The sequence below is a fragment of the Saccoglossus kowalevskii genome, chromosome 21 (assembly GCF_978046115.1).
Source record: "Saccoglossus kowalevskii chromosome 21, keSacKowa6.1, whole genome shotgun sequence".
NCBI classification, from domain to species: domain Eukaryota; kingdom Metazoa; phylum Hemichordata; class Enteropneusta; family Harrimaniidae; genus Saccoglossus; species Saccoglossus kowalevskii.
In genome coordinates, this window is record NC_140661.1 from 15,291,536 (window position 1) to 15,310,041 (window position 18,506).

Here is an 18,506-nt window from a genome sequence, read left to right on the forward strand (position 1 = left end):
TATCACCAATGCACACATCCCTAAGCAACCCCGTATTTTAGTGACTTTATTCATTGTATTTTTTCTGTATTAAAGCCAGGAGCTTTAACTCGATATTGTGATGTATGCATATTTCATTTCCAGTATTATTGTCTTGTCTACCCCATACTAGCAGTGAAAGAACCCCCTGTCCAATATGAGTTTTGTGGGTGGCTCTCTCGATTGCATTAGCAGGCCTTACACTGTGACACAGTTTTTCTAAAATACCTTCTCAGACAAAGAACAAACAACGTTTCCTACATCTAGCAGAAGAAGTCACACTTCCAGATTGCTATGTCACTAACAGTCCAAAACTACATTATTTGGACACCGCAAACGCAAGGGGAGCTTCAACTAAGTTTGACAGATAAAAGTCCTTCATAGCTCACAAAAATAGATTATTATCCAGTCATCAACCCTCCTATTACCGAGTGCAGAACTGTAGAGGAGTGCTTGCGTGGTGCGGAAGAGAACACCAAAGATATTAGGCAGCCTTATGTAAGTATCACGTTTGACCGTGGGTATGCAAGAAAGCATACCTTCTGATATGAAATTCATCTGAAAGGTACAAAAATGACATCATTTTTCATTGGAACCTCTCATTTGATAAGTGCTTACATGAAGATGATTGACAAGAAGATGGCTGGATCTAGATTGATGGATATACTCCTGAAAACAGGGTTGATTAGTGATTTCTGGGGGGGGGGGCACTACGACAGAATACTACATTGCCAGAAAGTAATGCTGGAATGTCTTGAGAGACTGGTGATAGATGAGTACCTTAAAAATAAGGATTGTGACGAAATACTCCTTCTCCTTTCTGGAGAATCTTCAGATAAGTTGCATGCCCTGGTAGAATCCCAAAGCTTTGGATGGTGTGGCAATGGACCAGTCTGTTATAGACGAGTATACAGAGTTTAGACAGGGAGTGACAAATGGATAATTATGGAAAAAATGCCCAGTTCTGGTTCTCATGTATGGAAAATGTCCATCTCATTCTGGCACTCCTACAGGCTGTGAAGACAAACAACTTCCTCCTGAATGACTTCACTTTTATTTAGCTTTGATGGAAACAACTACGCTCGCTAACTGACATACTTTTATACTTTTCAATGTTTTTAGCCTAATAGAAAGTTACACCCAGGAGATGTCTCCATCATCAAAAAAGCTGAGCATTCAGTGTTGCTCGCCCCTTCATACTATGTAATCAATGTGCGATTGGTAAAGCAATGGAAGAGACCTCCATGGGACATGCTAAGTCCCGTGCTGAAGTTGGAACCAGTGCTGCAGGCATATCTGGCCTGCTCACCAATTATGAAGATAAAGGATGGGTGCGGACCACACATGCTAGGTATCTTTATGTAGATGCGATACTTGGTTTGGCTCACATAACAGATAGTGGAGAAGGCAGTGAGCATAGTGATGTCCGTTTGTACAGCAGAGGTCAGAAAAGGAAAGCAGCTGACAAGAAAAGCCCAAAATGCCACAAACAGCTTTATGAATCCATTAACAGTTGAAACTATGTGGGAAATAAACACTGCGTCCCAGTTTTCACTGCTACCACGTGCTTTCATAGTTCATGGATCCCAATGGTAAAAAAATGTGGTATGGTCTAGTTGTGGGGTGTGCACGATAGTCTATCCTGGTCCATGGCCTATTTCTTGTACGAAAATAATTTATATAGCAGGGATTGTGGAAAGTATCATAGTATATTTTCCATTCGGGTGGATGCATCTGTCGACCTTGGCCGGGTCAATATTTGCATAATATAATTAATAGAGCATCTTCGCAGTATGGTGTTCTGAGAGATATTAATTCACTTCTTATATAAGCATGATGCGTAACATGAGTCAGTACTATGAATGTCCACTTTAACGAGGTTCACAATGTGGAAACATACATCATCAACATTATTAAGAAGGAGTGTATTTAGTTTATTTCTATATCCATGAAAACTAAACAGTGAGTATGCAAAAAAGAAAAAAATATATTTTATTTGCACAAAAAATTAGAGCGATGCATTTAAAAAAATCTTACCTCCAATAACAATTATCAATGGCTGGATTCAGTACGGAGAGCCTGGGGCATTTCCTATATGTAAATGTTTCATATGTGGATGTATCAAGTTGTCCAGTGAAACGCAAAGAACTTTTACTTTGTACCCCACGCTTTTTAGTGGAATTTAACAGACATATTTAATATATGATGCTGTTTTTTATTTGATTTAAAAAAAATAGCCAAATTACCCTTTCTTAATATTTTTAAATTATGGGCAATTGACTCGTTGTTTGTGTGTATACAATTGCCCTGTTGTGTAGGTTCTAGCATGGAAAGTTAGAGTGACATGCATATGAGGGGAAGGTTGGTAGAAAGGGGGTGTATGCGTGAAAGCAATTGACAGAAACTTGTAAATGCAATCTCGTCTCAGAGCTCTAAAGGCGCAGATGACACACTACGTAAGATGAAGTATGCTATTCTGTGTACAGATAGTATGAACAGCTATACAAACTAACTTTTTCTCACACATTTTATTGGGTTATCGTGTGACCTTGAAAAATTGATAAATAAGCTGGGTTATATCTGTGTATCATGCATGCTATATATACTGTACGGCTGTAAAACATAACTATATTTGTTATTGCTAATTTTGTGAGATTGTGTAGCTGAAATTCACGTTATGTACACAGTTTATGTGCAGTGTAATTGTGCGCGTGTTTCGGAATGCACATAATAGACTATACGTCATATCGATGATTGTCTCACTTTTCACTCATATCTGTACCCGTTGACAATTGAACATCAATTGTACACATTATTAATTAATGGCAATACATTAATACATATACATATCAGTGAATATTACACAGTCAGTCAATAAACCGTTACCACGCTCTGTGATTATACTGGTCTTCAGGATTATCCTTGCCCCGGGTTAAAAAAACAAGTCACCTAGGGGGTTGTTTTCCATATCTGAGGCAACACAATGGAAGATACGAGTAATCTAATCTAATATTCGTGAATCTTCAGAATATACAGAGATTGTAATTTAAGATGGCGTTGCAGGGAAATTGCATTTAGAGGTTGAATTTTACCTTTTTATGTTTTTATATAGCAGAAAATTTCCTTGTTCTTGACTGAAAATTTCAAAATTAGAACACCTTATAAACTAGGTTTAAATTATTAAAAACAAACACATGTGTTTAATTTGCATGAATCTTGCTTAATTAATTTTGATTGATCGCTATAGCCTAACAGTAGTATGCAAATCATGTTTCGGGAATACCAGTCTCTTGTGTACTTCTTTCACCCTGGAGCTACCTCCAAGATTTCACAAACGCCTTTCGTAAGCAACACATCTGCTATTTTATATCCCGAGATTTATTTATTATATACAACAATGCCACGCGGAGTAAAAAGGAAAACAGGTCCGGAAAAACAAAGACGGACACTATGTTAGAGGAAAAAAGAATGTTACTGAAGAAATAGGGCCCTGGTGGTCATAACCAAAGCGAAGACGCGATTTTAGTGCATACTGTACTGAAAGTGACAGTTCCCCGACAGAGTTTGACTCGGAGTATGAAACAGACACGGAATCATACATCTGTACAACAGAAGGAACAGATATGTCTCGACGAAAAAAGTGGGCCGTAATGACAATATAATGGAAGACTTATAATTGAAGTCATGCGAATAATCGACCTAATGTCCCTGAACGAATGCTCGGAGAAAGCCGCGACCTGTGCACTCCGTGTAAAAGGAACTTTGACCCTGCATGAAAAGACGCGTCAAGGTTGGGGAAATTTTCTCGAGTTGAGATGTTTGAATGACGACTGTCGTGTAGCCTTGGAGATGACTTCATCAAAACAAAATGGAAAACATTTGAGATCAAGAGAAAAACAAATCTGGGAATGAGAGCAATCGGCAAAGAAGCTCATCAAATTGTCAAGTTTCGTTGGACTTCCGCCACCAATTTCCGCTCACCCCTACAAAATCACACCGGTATTTTGGCTTCAAATAGAGAGAGGAGACGGCCGAACAAGAATTTCTGTCAGCTGTCAGAAGAGTAACAATAACAATATTTTCCCCAAAAGTCGTGTACTTGTGCTTACACAGGTAGTAATACACGTTTTTTATCCAGCAACTAAGGGGCCTGCTATACTTTATTTTCTTGTTGTGTATATGATTTTAAGATTTCCCTTTTAGCCAATCAGGGCCAAATTCATGTGCACACGACACATAGCGTCACTTGTTTTTTTTGTCCTGTGTCCTTTCTATTCATCATGGATCCTAAACGAATAGGTCGTCCTCCAGCATGAAAAGGCAACGCTCATCGTACTGCTCCTTACACCCGACCAGTAAATGAGGATCCAGACTCAAGTACAACATTACAGTAAATTTTGTAACATGTCAGGGTTTTGTTGAGGCTATACCTGGTGCATGGAGAGGGAGAATTAAAAAGAAAAAAAATCTAAACTTGATAAATCAGATAACAATTTGATGAATATGAAAGTAATTGAGACAAAAATATTTATAAAAAGTTATTAATAAATGGAAATATTGGTATTGAAAAATTACAAATTAAATGGCAAGATAAATGAGAATTCAATATCCCTGATGCTGACTGGAGAAAATATTTTACATTAGCAAAAAATACAACAATTGATACAAGATTGAGATTTTCTCAATTTATGGTGCTTCATAGATTTATTGCTACAGCCAATTAGCTATATGTAAGGGAGATAGTGCATACAGCACTATGTAACTGGTGCAGTTCAGATATTGAAAGCATGGAACATTATTTTTTGTTTTTTGAATATGCACACAACTTGTGGGGAGAAATTAATATTTTAATACAGAGTCAGATTTTCCATAGATTTAGACTATCTATGAAATTGGCAATAATGTGAATTTTGGAAAATAATGCAAATGCCAGATGTATTAATCAGATCTTATTATGTACACGCTACTATATATATCAATGTAAGCAAAACAATTAAATTGCCTCTTTTCTCTGGTTTTTGTGAGTATCTTAAATTTTGTTTGGAAATAGAAAAGTATTTGGCCAGGAATAGTAAGGTAATTTTTATTAAAATTGGGGTAAATTGGCAGAGATTAGTAATATATGGGAATGTAGAGTAACTCTAGTAGCGTATCTGAACTACACGACATTGCATATTTTGGTTTCACACGTTTAGTTGTAAATCATTCTAAGCCATTGATTTGGTATTATTACCAAACGCTTCAGCGTGGTATTAAGAGTTTGTTTTCAGGGATGGGTGATACCAAGGTGGGAAATTGATGCACATATGGGGTTAATTCCTTGAATTGCAATATAGAGGGTTCAGGCTGAAATACAATATATAGTGTTTTCATGTTTCGTCTGATATTTCTGTGGTATTCTGCTGCTGTAAGTAATGCACGATTTGTTCCGAAATTCAGTATATTGTGTGTATTCCAGGGTTATTCGTTTTTTGCTGAAAACACCCCTATTTTTTAGTGACAGAGTTTGAATAGTCTCATCCCACTGGGAAATCTGCATTGTTGCTTGAATGTGAGTTAATTAAACACATTTTCCAGACCGACGAAAGAGTATGCAACAGCCAATTTTAACAGCCTGTCACGTGATTTTAGTCTGAATGTCAACATGAAGAGGCTAGTCCATTTTACGCAGGAGTAATTGGGAGTAGAATATGTGAGGAATAGTATCAACAGAGATGTGTATAGTGAAAAGTAATATCTATCCTTCATTTACATCTCTGAGCATTTCTGTTTTAGTATATTGGTTTGAAAATGTTGAACTTGCATGATTTGCAATGTGTTTTTTTAATGGGACTCCCCTATTGATCGAATCCCGGGTTTGAACGAGAACGGCACACCACGTGATTCGTTTGAATACAATGCTGATGGCAAACATGCCGTGTTACTGCGGTACTCCACTGACGGGATGACTTACTGCATGCTACAACTTCGCTTGTGATGTTGCTTGTTAGCCATGGATTACATGAATCTTGATTACCAGTCAAATGTTGCTCATAGTACGAAGTACCAGGAATGTTGCTCATTTGACGTTGGTAATCTTTATTTGGAACTGAGTAACTTCCTGGTACTTCGTACTATGATAAAAATCAGTCAACTTACATCAAGTTCTCTCAATCGTAGTATTCCATGTGATGTACACCTAATATGCCAAAAATGTTGCTGAACGATTTGAACTGAATAAAAATAGCAGACGAAAATTTGTTTACAAAATAAAAATACTTTGGTTGCCAATGAAAACCGGTAAAAAACAAGCAATATGTTTTCGGCTGTTATCATGGAAGGGACATGAACGTGAAGCTAACGTCTGTTTATAACTAAAACCGGGCACCTTATACGAGGTTTGCAAAATAACATGGCAGTCATTAGAAGTCACTTTATTTTATTGTTAGGACGTATTCAGCCGTTAAATGTATAATTTCCAATCGTTTTGCGATAGTATTTTCTAGAATGGAAGCAGCATTTACATTTTATTCAAAGTTCAAAGCTGCGTTGGGATTCCGTTGACAGTGGTAACAATGTCGGCGCCGGTGATCGCTTACCAGTGCGCAACGTAGCCAAAATAAAAGGCATGATCATTTGGGCACTGCTATTACAAGACTTTGGCTGTTGCCATGGTAGCGGTGGGTCAGGATTGTTTTTACCAAACGCTTCAGCGTGGTATTAAGAGTTTGTTTTCAGGGGTGGGTGATACCAAGGTGGAAAATGGATGCACATATGGGGTTAATTCCTTGAATTGCAATATAGAGGGTTCAGGCTGAAATACAATATATAGTGTTTTCATGTTTCGTCTGATATTTCTGTGGTATTCTGCTGCTGTAAGTAATGCACGATTTGTTCCGAAATTCAGTATATTGTGTGTATTCCAGGGTTATTCGTTTTTTGCTGAGAACACCCCTATTTTTTAGTGACAGAGTTTGAATAGTCTCACTCCCACTGGGAAATCTGCATTGTTGCTTGAATGTGAGTTAATTAAACACATTTTCCAGACCGGCGAAAGAGTATGCAACAGCCAATTTTAACAGCCTGTCACGTGATTTTAGTCTGAATGTCAACATGAAGAGGCTAGTCCATTTTACGCAGGAGTAATTGGGAGTAGAATATGTGAGGAATAGTATCAACAGAGATGTGTATAGTGAAAAGTAATATCTATCCTTCATTTACATCTCTGAGCATTTCTGTTTTAGTATATTGGTTTGAAAATGTTGAACTTGCATGATTTGCAATGTGTTTTTTTAATGGGACTCCCCTATTGATCGAATCCCGGGTTTGAACGAGAACGGCACACCACGTGATTCGTTTGAATACAATGCTGATGGCAAACATGCCGTGTTACTGCGGTACTCCACTGACGGGATGACTTACTGCATGCTACAACTTCGCTTGTGATGTTGCTTGTTAGCCATGGATTACATGAATCTTGATTACCAGTCAAATGTTGCTCATTTGACGTTGGTAATCTTTATTTGGAACTGAGTAACTACCTGGTACTTCGTACTATGATAAAAATCAGTCAACATACATCAAGTTCTCTCAATCGTAGTATTCCATGTGATGTACACCTAATATGCCAAAAATGTTGCTGAACGATTTGAACTGAATAAAAATAGCAGACGAAAATTTGTTTACAAAATAAAAATACTTCGGTTGCCAATGAAAACCGGTAAAAAACAAGCAATATGTTTTCGGCTGTTATCATGGAAGGGACATGAACGTGAAGCTAACGTCTGTTTATAACTAAAACCGGGCACCTTATACGAGGTTTGCAAAATAACATGGCAGTCATTAGAAGTCACTTTATTTTATTGTTAGGACGTATTCAGCCGTTAAATGTATAATTTCCAATCGTTTTGCGATAGTATTTTCTAGATTGGAAGCAGCATTTACATTTTATTCAAAGTTCAAAGCTGCGTTGGGATTCCGTTGACAGTGGTAACAATGTCGGCGCCGGTGACCTCTTACCAGTGCGCAACGTAGCCAAAATAAAAGGCATGATCATTTGGGCACTGCTATTACAAGACTTTGGCTGTTGCCATGGTAGCGGTGGGTCAGGATTGTTTTTCCAATTAGTGATGGTACGACCTGCCTGTCAAGTATGAACCGTGACAAAATCAGCCAAGTCAAAAAAAAATCACAGAAGAGTTAAAAAGCCATTCCTGCTGAACAGTTACTCTAACTTCGGGGTCAACTTTCTCATTAATGAAACAAGATATCAAAAATTCAAATAGTAACTTTTTGCCCACACTCCAGCCGAGTACAATGAGCTATGTCTGAGGTGTTGTATCACAGGGAGTTGGACAAACTTGTGTATTTTAATAAATTATTGAATAATAAAATGTTATATAACTTTTCTTTTACCCCCCTCCCCTTCCTGGTATCTATTTCAAGTATTTTTGTCAGGTTCAAATCGTTCACCAGCATTTTTGGCATGTTAGATGTACATCACATAGAATACTAGGATTGGGAGAACTTAATGTTTGTTGACCACCTGGAATCTGAGTTTTATAAATCTTGAAGGGCTCTCGGAAGATCCACCCGCTGCCTGGGCCCGCAGTAAAATCTCCGATTAATATGGAGCCGCAACCATCAACATCGATATACCATGAGGTTTCTGCTGGCGACGTTGCGGCGTTACTCAGTTCCAAATAAAGATTACCAACGCCAAATTAGCAAAATTTAACCGGTAACCAAGACTCAGTCTATCCACGACAAGCAAGCAACATCACAAACGAGGTTGTAGTGTGCAGCTCACGAGTCAGCGACGACCGATTTCAACGAAAGTCATTCCGTCAGTGGAGTACCGCAGTTGCACGGCATGTTTGCCAATGCACAGATCTGTGGAGGAACTTTTAACTTCAACATCAACCGTGTATCGTAGTCGCCCAGTTTAAGTTCTGGTTCTGTCGTGGTCCCAACTAAAGGGCGACAGTCGTCGTGTCGCGTCCTGTTCGATATGGGACTCACAGCGACGTATACAACGCGTGTAAAATACATTGTTTATTTACATGAAATTCGAACACGCGCTGTGCTACGACCACCGCGCTTAAACATCCACGAGTTATTTATTCGGACAATGACTTAAATTAGACGTCTGATTATTTTATTTTCACACGTACAGCGACACGCGTTCTACACTGACAAGCGTTGCTAGGTCGCAGCACTGTCTTGGAGCATATTAATGGGCAATTGGGTTCCCCGATCTAAATTTCTATCCCGGTTTGTTGCACGTTCTTTTTTTAATATGAAATAATCAAATATGGGACATGTGTATAATAACAGAACCCCACACCCTCCCCGTGGCTTCGCTCGTGAAAGTACGGCAGCAGGATACACCGCATCACTCGTGAAAATAACTTCCATACGCAATGAAAGCCACGGGGAGGGTATCTGTCATAATACTTCATTATCACTGAAAACATTTTTCCCCTGAAATAAATTCCAGTGAATATGCCATTTCCCTCATACTATATTGAGACACAGCGCAGTGAAAATTAGATTCACATGTAATGCTTGAAAACATGTCAGCAAAAATAAATTAATTGAAATTCTACGTGACTTCATAATAGTTGGAAATGAACACATTACATCCGACCCTACCACTCCATATACAATGTAAACTACACCCCAAAACATCCTTTCACCCACAGTTACTACCGTGTTTCACCAGTGTATTCTATTTGACGTCAGGAGAAATTGAAATAAACAAATTAATTATAATTTCAGCCTCTAGTTTACCACTGATTAAATAAACTACCTCGTCTTTATGTCAACTTGCAGTTATTCGTTGCCTACATCAGTGACTTCAAAATATATGTTTCAATCCCAGGAATTTCACTCGCTGTTAATTGCATGGGAGTGGCAGTCTTTAATGAATTTCTATTGTCATGTCAATTTCTTGCGATTACTCGAACATTAAGCTGTAACCACATACCGCCTAGGTGCTGTAATTAAATCCTGGTGTAAGCACCATATGAACTATGAACAACGCATGTGAAGCCAGCTGTGGGGTATATTCAATCCTATAGATTTCTCATTGTTTGGTAACTATTTGCTGCAAATGCAACAAAAATCAATATAAAAAATATTCCCTACACAGTATTCTACAGGTTACTTGTTCCAATTAGTGATGGTACGACCTGCCTGTCAAGTATGAACCGTGACAAAATCAGCCAAGCCAAAAAAAAATCACAGAAGAGTTAAAAAGCCATTCCTGCTGAACAGTTACTCTAACTTCGGGGTCAACTTTCTCATTAATGAAAAAAGATATCAAAAATTCAAATAGTAACTTTTTGCCCACACTCCAGCCGAGTACAATGAGCTATGTCTGAGGTGTTGTATCACAGGGAGTTGGACAAACTTGTGTATTTTAATAAATTATTGAATAATAAAATGTTATATAACTTTTCTTTTACCCCCCTCCCCTTCCTGGTATCTATTTCAAGTACTTTTGTCAGGTTCAAATCGTTCACCAGCATTTTTGGCATGTTAGATGTACATCACATAGAATACTAGGATTGGGAGAACTTAATGTTTGTTGACCACCTGGAATCTGAGTTTTATAAATCTTGAAGGGCTCTCGGAAGATCCACCCGCTGCCTGGACCCGCAGTAAAATCTCCGATTAATATGGAGCCGCAACCATCAACATCGATATACCATGAGGTTTCTGCTGGCGACGTTGCGGCGTTACTCAGTTCCAAATAAAGATTACCAACGCCAAATTAGCAAAATTTAACCGGTAACCAAGACTCAGTCTATCCACGACAAGCAAGCAACATCACAAACGAGGTTGTAGTGTGCAGCTCACGAGTCAGCGACGACCGATTTCAACGAAAGTCATTCCGTCAGTGGAGTACCGCAGTTGCACGGCATGTTTGCCAATGCACAGATCTGTGGAGGAACTTTTAACTTCAACATCAACCGTGTATCGTAGTCGCCCAGTTTAAGTTCTGGTTCTGTCGTGGTCCCAACTAAAGGGCGACAGTCGTCGTGTCGCGTCCTGTTCGATATGGGACTCACAGCGACGTATACAACGCGTGTAAAATACATTGTTTATTTACATGAAATTCGAACACGCGCTGTGCTACGACCACCGCGCTTAAACATCCACGAGTTATTTATTCGGACAATGACTTAAATTAGACGTCTGATTATTTTATTTTCACACGTACAGCGACACGCGTTCTACACTGACAAGCGTTGCTAGGTCGCAACACTGTCTTGGAGCATATTAATGGGCAATTGGGTTCCCCGATCTAAATTTCTATCCCGGTTTGTTGCACGTTCTTTTTTTAATATGAAATAATCAAATATGGGACATGTGTATAATAACAGAACCCCACACCCTCCCCGTGGCTTCGCTCGTGAAAGTACGGCAGCAGGATACACCGCATCACTCGTGAAAATAACTTCCATACGCAATGAAAGCCACGGGGAGGGTATCTGTCATAATACTTCATTATCACTGAAAACATTTTTCCCCTGAAATAAATTCCAGTGAATATGCCATTTCCCTCATACTATATTGAGACACAGCGCAGTGAAAATTAGATTCACGTGTAATGCTTGAAAACATGTCAGCAAAAATAAATTAAGTGAAATTCTACGTGACTTCATAATAGTTGGAAATGAACACATTACACCCGACCCTACCACTCCATATACAATGTAAACTACACCGCAAAACATCCTTTCACCCACAGTTACTACCGTGTTTCACCAGTGTATTCTATTTGACGTCAGGAGAAATTGAAATAAACAAATTAATTATAATTTCAGCCTCTAGTTTACCACTGATTAAATAAACTACCTCGTCTTTATGTCAACTTGCAGTTATTCGTTGCCTACATCAGTGACTTCAAAATATATGTTTCAATCCCAGGAATTTCACTCGCTGTTAATTGCATGGGAGTGGCAGTCTTTAATGAATTTCTATTGTCATGTCAATTTCTTGCGATTACTCGAACATTAAGCTGTAACCACATACCGCCTAGGTGCTGTAATTAAATCCTGGTGTAAGCACCATATGAACTATGAACAATGCATGTGAAGCCAGCTGTGGGGTATATTCAATCCTATAGATTTCTCATTGTTTGGTAACTATTTGCTGCAAATGCAACAAAAATCAATATAAAAAATATTACCCACACAGTATTCTACAGGTTACTTGTTTAAATATAATTTAAATATAGTATTTTGTGATGGAAAATAAAACAGGTTAATTTAAAAAAAAAATGAGGATCCAGACAACGACCTCTAATGTAACTAACTCCTCGCTTAATCAGCTGGCAGTTGTCCAACAACAAAGCAATCCGCCAACCAGCAGTCTTACCGATCATCCTGCAGCGCCAATTTTTTATTCAACGATCGCTCCATCCCATCATCAAATGATACATGATCTGCAATCGTCTATCTCTAACTTAGCCTAACATCAAACACGGGAAGTGACGTCATCTCCGCCCCAAACAGGAAGCAGAAACTCTGGATCACAAAAGCTGAGTAATGACATGACGAACAGCTACTCTGAACACTCTGAATACTAACGTTGCTCCAACGTCGATCGTGCCTTTGGAAAACGATTTATTTTGTTCAAGTGGGACTTCATCAGAAACTCTGCCTTTTGTTGAGCTTATGCAATTGTATTGTTCTATTTTCGCCGGTCAACGTTCTAATACATGTGTTACCCATGTGTTGCTAACAAGAAGCTCATGTCAACTTTCGTCTCTAATACCTCCAGTCTTTCTGACGACAGAAATGGACGTCATCGAGTTCACTTCCAAGGAAAGGAAATTTGTAACAACTTTAACTCTGTTTTAGGCTGCTCCAAATCATCCTGCAACTTTAATCATATATGTCTGTCATGCCATCCCTATGACCATCCCGTCACTCGCTGCGCAAGAAAGACAATCAAACGCGGGCATGACTCCTTCCAGCACTTAGCACTCCAGTTAACATTGAGGCTCTCCATTCTGAATTATCGTGGCATCCAGACAAAAAAAATTGTACATGAATTAATTACCGGCCTAAGCGAAGGTTCAACACTGGGATACGTAACCCACCTTCTTCAACTTTAGTTTGTTGCAACCTCCTTTTGGCCCGCCAACAACCAGACATTGTTTCAAACCTGCTTGCGGAGGAAACAAAAAAAATCTACATTTTTGGCTCTCTCTCCACACACCTTTTGAGTTTTTCCGCTGCAGCTCACTCGGCATCGTGAAAAGAAATACTCAATCAAAAAGCGATTGATTGTTGAATTGTCGACCCCTTTAAGCTTATTTCCATTCAACCATCATCCAGTGACTGTTTCCAAACTTATATCCGGGACACAGCCAACTGGCTTCACTGGGTCCCATTCTCTCCCTGGACGCAACCATCTGGTTTCATCAGGACTTCTTCCCCCCAGCCTGGGACGCAGCCACCAGGCTTCACCAGGTCTCCCTCCTCTCGGGAGGTAACAGTCAGGTCTCACCTATCGTCCTATTTTACCGCGACCCCCTCCTTTCTGGGATACAACCAGTAGGTTTCACCAGACCATTGCATTTTTAATTTGCCACCTGTGACACAGCCGGCTTGCTTAACCATGCAACCCCGGGATGCATACATCAGGCTTCACCGGGAGCCCTCTTTTTTGCATTGAAACCAATTGGACCAGCTTCATGTTTGCCATTCTGGGACGCAGCCGAAGGCTTCACCAGACAACCCCGGGACGCAGCAATCAGGCTTCACTGGAAGCCCTAATATTTTGCATTTCAAACAACAGGTTCACCAGACCAGCTTCATGTTTGCCATCCTGGGACGCAGCCCGCAAGCTTCACCAGGCAACCCAGGGATGCATTCACCAAGCTTCACCGGGAGGCCCCTTTATTTTGGATTGCAACCAACAGGTTCACCAGACCAACTTCATGTTTGCCATCCTGGGACGCAGCCCACAGGCTTCACCAGGACACCTCTACTATCTACTTCCTTCTTTTATGGGGGCACTTCAATCCCACCAGTGTTCTCCTGATCCCTCGTTTTGGCAAAGGATTTCATCCTGCCCCTCCCTCATTTCAGGGTCTGATAGCCATTTTTCGGCCTCTCCCCTCTGATCTCTTGGTTTCTTGATGGCTAGCTCAGACACCCTTTTCGGCTTAGCAGGTCATCCTTTGCCTAGGTTGATCCGACTCGCTTGTGGGATGGAAGAGAAGCCCCCTCGCCCAATTAATTTATTTCTGTTTTTATGTGAGTATTAGTTTATAGCTTTGTAATTTTAGTCTTTGCCTGTTTGAGTTTATTAGGTTATAGCTTTGTAATTTTATTTTAGTTTATATCTTGATTGACTGCCTTGCCTTTGCTGGTATACCATCTCTGTCGTATCTTGGTACCAGGTGCTGGCAGCCTCATTTTGAGTACATGTGTGTTATTTGCTTGAGTGATATTTTAATAAATTTCATTGCAATACTTTACCTGTTTGTAGTATTTCTTACAAATTGTGTACTTGTGCTTACACAGATACTAGTTTGTAAATACACGTTTTTATCCAGCAACTAAGGGGCGTGCTATACTTTATTTTCTTTTTTATTTAGCTCCCAGACTATTTTGTCATTTCCTTCCGGTCTGGCACGTTCAAATTGCGTCATGTGGATTCATTGTTTCGAGAAGAAAAAGTAACCGCATTGTCAATCGCAGTAGCGTTTATTACGGGTCAATTTAAAAGTCAGAAACTTTTAGAAGGCAGTCTGAAATCTGTAGAAGGCATTGTAAAACTATTCAATGAAAATACTACAAACTTTTGTTCTATAATCCTAGTGAACATATGTTTTAAACAAGTCAAATTGCCATTCGATAAACCTATGCGTTCGGAAGTTAAATCGTTTTAAACACATTTTAACCCAAAACGGCCATTTTCAACCCATACTGTTATCAATACCGTTAGCAAATACAAGAGATGCATCATACTGTACATAAAGCTGGCAAAATACGTTTTCATGTGGTATATAACATGACAAAACGTATTTGTTAGTGGTGTAATTTATTGTTTAAAATTCCTATAAATCGTGATGCAGCACCACTTTAACTCCTAATTTAACACTAATAACTACAAATAATAACTTGGGACGTATATGAAATCATTTCATACATTATCATCAGTAACTCTATACGCTCACCTTAGAAAATATATAAGCTCAGTTCAGCAATTATCATTAATAACTCCTAGAATGGGCCCCTATATAAACACAGTTAATAATTTATCATTAGTAACCACTGCATGAAATTTCCGTCCCTAACTCGTTCGAATTTCCGTTTGGTACATTAGTACATATGTTAATAACATTGACAGATATTGTGGCCCTGATTGTAAAAACAATTCCCTGCAGTAACAGTTATATTATAGGGATAATCACATAACGGGTTAATAAAAAAATCACGAGGGCTAAAACAAAACTGTAGATGTGGAGCTAAGTCACGACTTCTGTATAAACATCGACATGTTTGTATCAACAGACAAAGACGTGCTCACATTGAGTTAAATTCAATCTCTGTTTCGGAATTATTCTGCATGAGGTATGCATTTTACTGTCATGAATTTGTTTTCGCGTATCTGTTGACCGACTTAATTAGCTGATTATTAGCTGAATTGCTGTGTTATGTCTGTCATCGTGTAGGCCTATTTGAAGTTTTGGACGGAACTTGGCTCAGTGGTTTGGAACTAATTACAAGATACCGTCGCTATTCTGACATCCGTAGTTATTAATGTAGTGAACGATTAATCAAAAGATATGACGTATTTAGTACTTAGTGTGATTGGCTTTATGATTGAAGTTTACGCCTTAGAGTCTTTTTACTGCTTTGTAATTGGTTAGAGTTTTGAAAATGAATAAAGAGAGTTTGAGTTGGTCTTGGCGAATACTCCACGACAGACGCAGTAAGGAGAGTCCAGTCCAGGGGCGAGCCTTGAGGCAGTCCAGTCTTGGGCGAGTCTTGGTTCAGCCTTGTGAGAGTCTTGGGGATTTTTCCCCAGGGCGCTGTGTCTGGCAGAGTGCTCGACAGACCGACTAAGACGAGAGCTGAAACGTATTTCGTTGTGTGTGCCTTATTTGACTGTAAAGTTAAAGTGACTTTCCCGATCCCGTACCTCAAGGGGACGAGATATAGAGACGAGACGAGATTCCCCCTGGCAAGTGTGGAGAACCCCGAGAGAAGATTTACCCCATGATACTACCAATAATATTCACACCATATTCACTGTCTCAAAAATGGCTATAAACCACATGATATAGAAGTTAAAAAGGCAAGTCGATTCGTAGCCACGTTTCTGTATTTCATTTCATTGAAAAATGAGATTTGTTTAAAATGGCAACAATACACAACTATACTAACAAATAAGTTTACAATCAAGGAGACTGACGAACCACTGTCAGTGTCGGGTCTTAATATAAACGGCGACGTTGAACTAACGAGACATGGGTGCAACATTACTACTTGAAGACCTCACCTCTTTGAGATCTTCGTAATTCAGCCACTTTAGGACACCTGGTGGTTACCGTAGTAACCATAGCTGTGATATTCCTTTTCATATCCGTGATCCAAATCTTACACAAACAAAAACACAAAAAAAAGTAACATGTTTTTCAGATGGAAGCTACTATGACACAAGTTAGTATTCATATAAAATTGTCACACAGTCATGTACAGCTGAATTTTCAATTTGAATCGCCAACAAACACCAACTATTGTAAATCAGTAAGTGGCTATTTCAGTCCATCCGTCAACCTGTCGTTTTGTTCATTTCCAAATTGCTGTCCTTTAGGAGAACCGGATACACATCTCTATTAAAATCTTATCCATTTGCTCATTTCAATGACGCCTCCCATCTAAAAACATCGGAAAAATCCCTCAGTAACTTTCTGAGTTATTCCCGAAATTACTGTTTCCACGGTAAATGGGTCTACAGCTCTACCAACACTTAATGGATTGGTCATTGTAACAAAAACAACCATCTCCTGAAGATTTTATGAAGATCCGCCAGTAATGTTATTTAGTTATAAATGAGAAATTAGTTCAAAATTTTTCCATGGTAACCTTGCCCACAACTGTACCACTGTGACAATTTAATGGATTCGTCCCTGTGTCAGGAGAAACCCTTCGTGAAGGAATATATCAATAAATGTTTGATTTATCGAACTAACAAACGAGGTAAAATCACAAAAGAAGTTTAGTAGAATTAATATAGGGCTACAGACTTATTGTCTTTGTCCCTGTTTTCTATAACGTCGTTTTGCTGATAACATATAAGACTTTTTAGAATTCATGAATAAACTTTTTATCATGCAAGTATCCATTGTATATATGCACATTGTTATTTGTATGTATTTGTGAGTGAACACTGTGCATGTACAAAGTGTTTCTAGCGTGATTGTTTTGCAAATTGCGCATGCATTGGTTTTGTTAGTTTGCATCTTTTGTTTCATGCAAATCGATTATTCTTTTTTGTTCAAATTACCTCGGACTTTTTTGTTCTACTGCTGCGTTCACAATTGTACCGTTATGTTGTACCTTTATGTCGTATTTTGGCGCCAACAACCTGTCAATAACCACTATTGGAGTAAAACAGAAAAACACTGAGTAGTTTAGCATCCACTTTAGAGACGACCATGATGGCGCTGTTCATATTTGATGCGATGACGTCAAACGGGTTGGAGTGACGTCACAATGGGGAACCGTGCATAAATTAGCAAAAATGAGCGACCATGGCCGTGAAGGGTTAATTTGCATGAGGATGACGTCACAATGGGATACCGTGAATACATTTGCATACATAAAATTGATGTGAATACGAGGTCGTAACAAGGTCATCGTGAATACATTTGCATAAACTACCATCATTTTTATTTTGTTTTATTATTTTTTAATTGAACGAGCATGGACGTCACGAAAGATTTTTCAGAATATATCGTAGAGGGCGCTCACAAGCGCGCACACACTCGCACGCCAATAAATACACGTCATTTTGGAAACGAACGGAGTTTTTTGCACACAAGAAGTAAACAGTATACATTTATGGCGTGGTTGAGTATTTTTTTTAACGCCACGAAAAAAACATACGATGTGAGTAAGGAAAATAGTTGCATAGCGTGTAAATGTTTAGCGTGTGATTAAATATTTCTTAATACCTTGAAAAATACGTACATACATGTAAATGTGCGGCGTGGTTCAATTTATTGTTAACGCCACAAAAAAAAAATACGAGTACATAAACGATTCGATTAAACACACAGAAAAGTGAAAAGTCAATAATAGTAAAAGTGATAAATAAAAAAATAATTCATTCTATATATACATATGTTGTTCATTTTTACATTTCTTACTTCCTTTCAATGAGTCAAGCAGTCTGTACACTTTTTTTCATTCCATCACTCTAATCTGTCGTAGAAGAAAAAAGAGAGAGACAATAATATTAAAAACCGATAGATA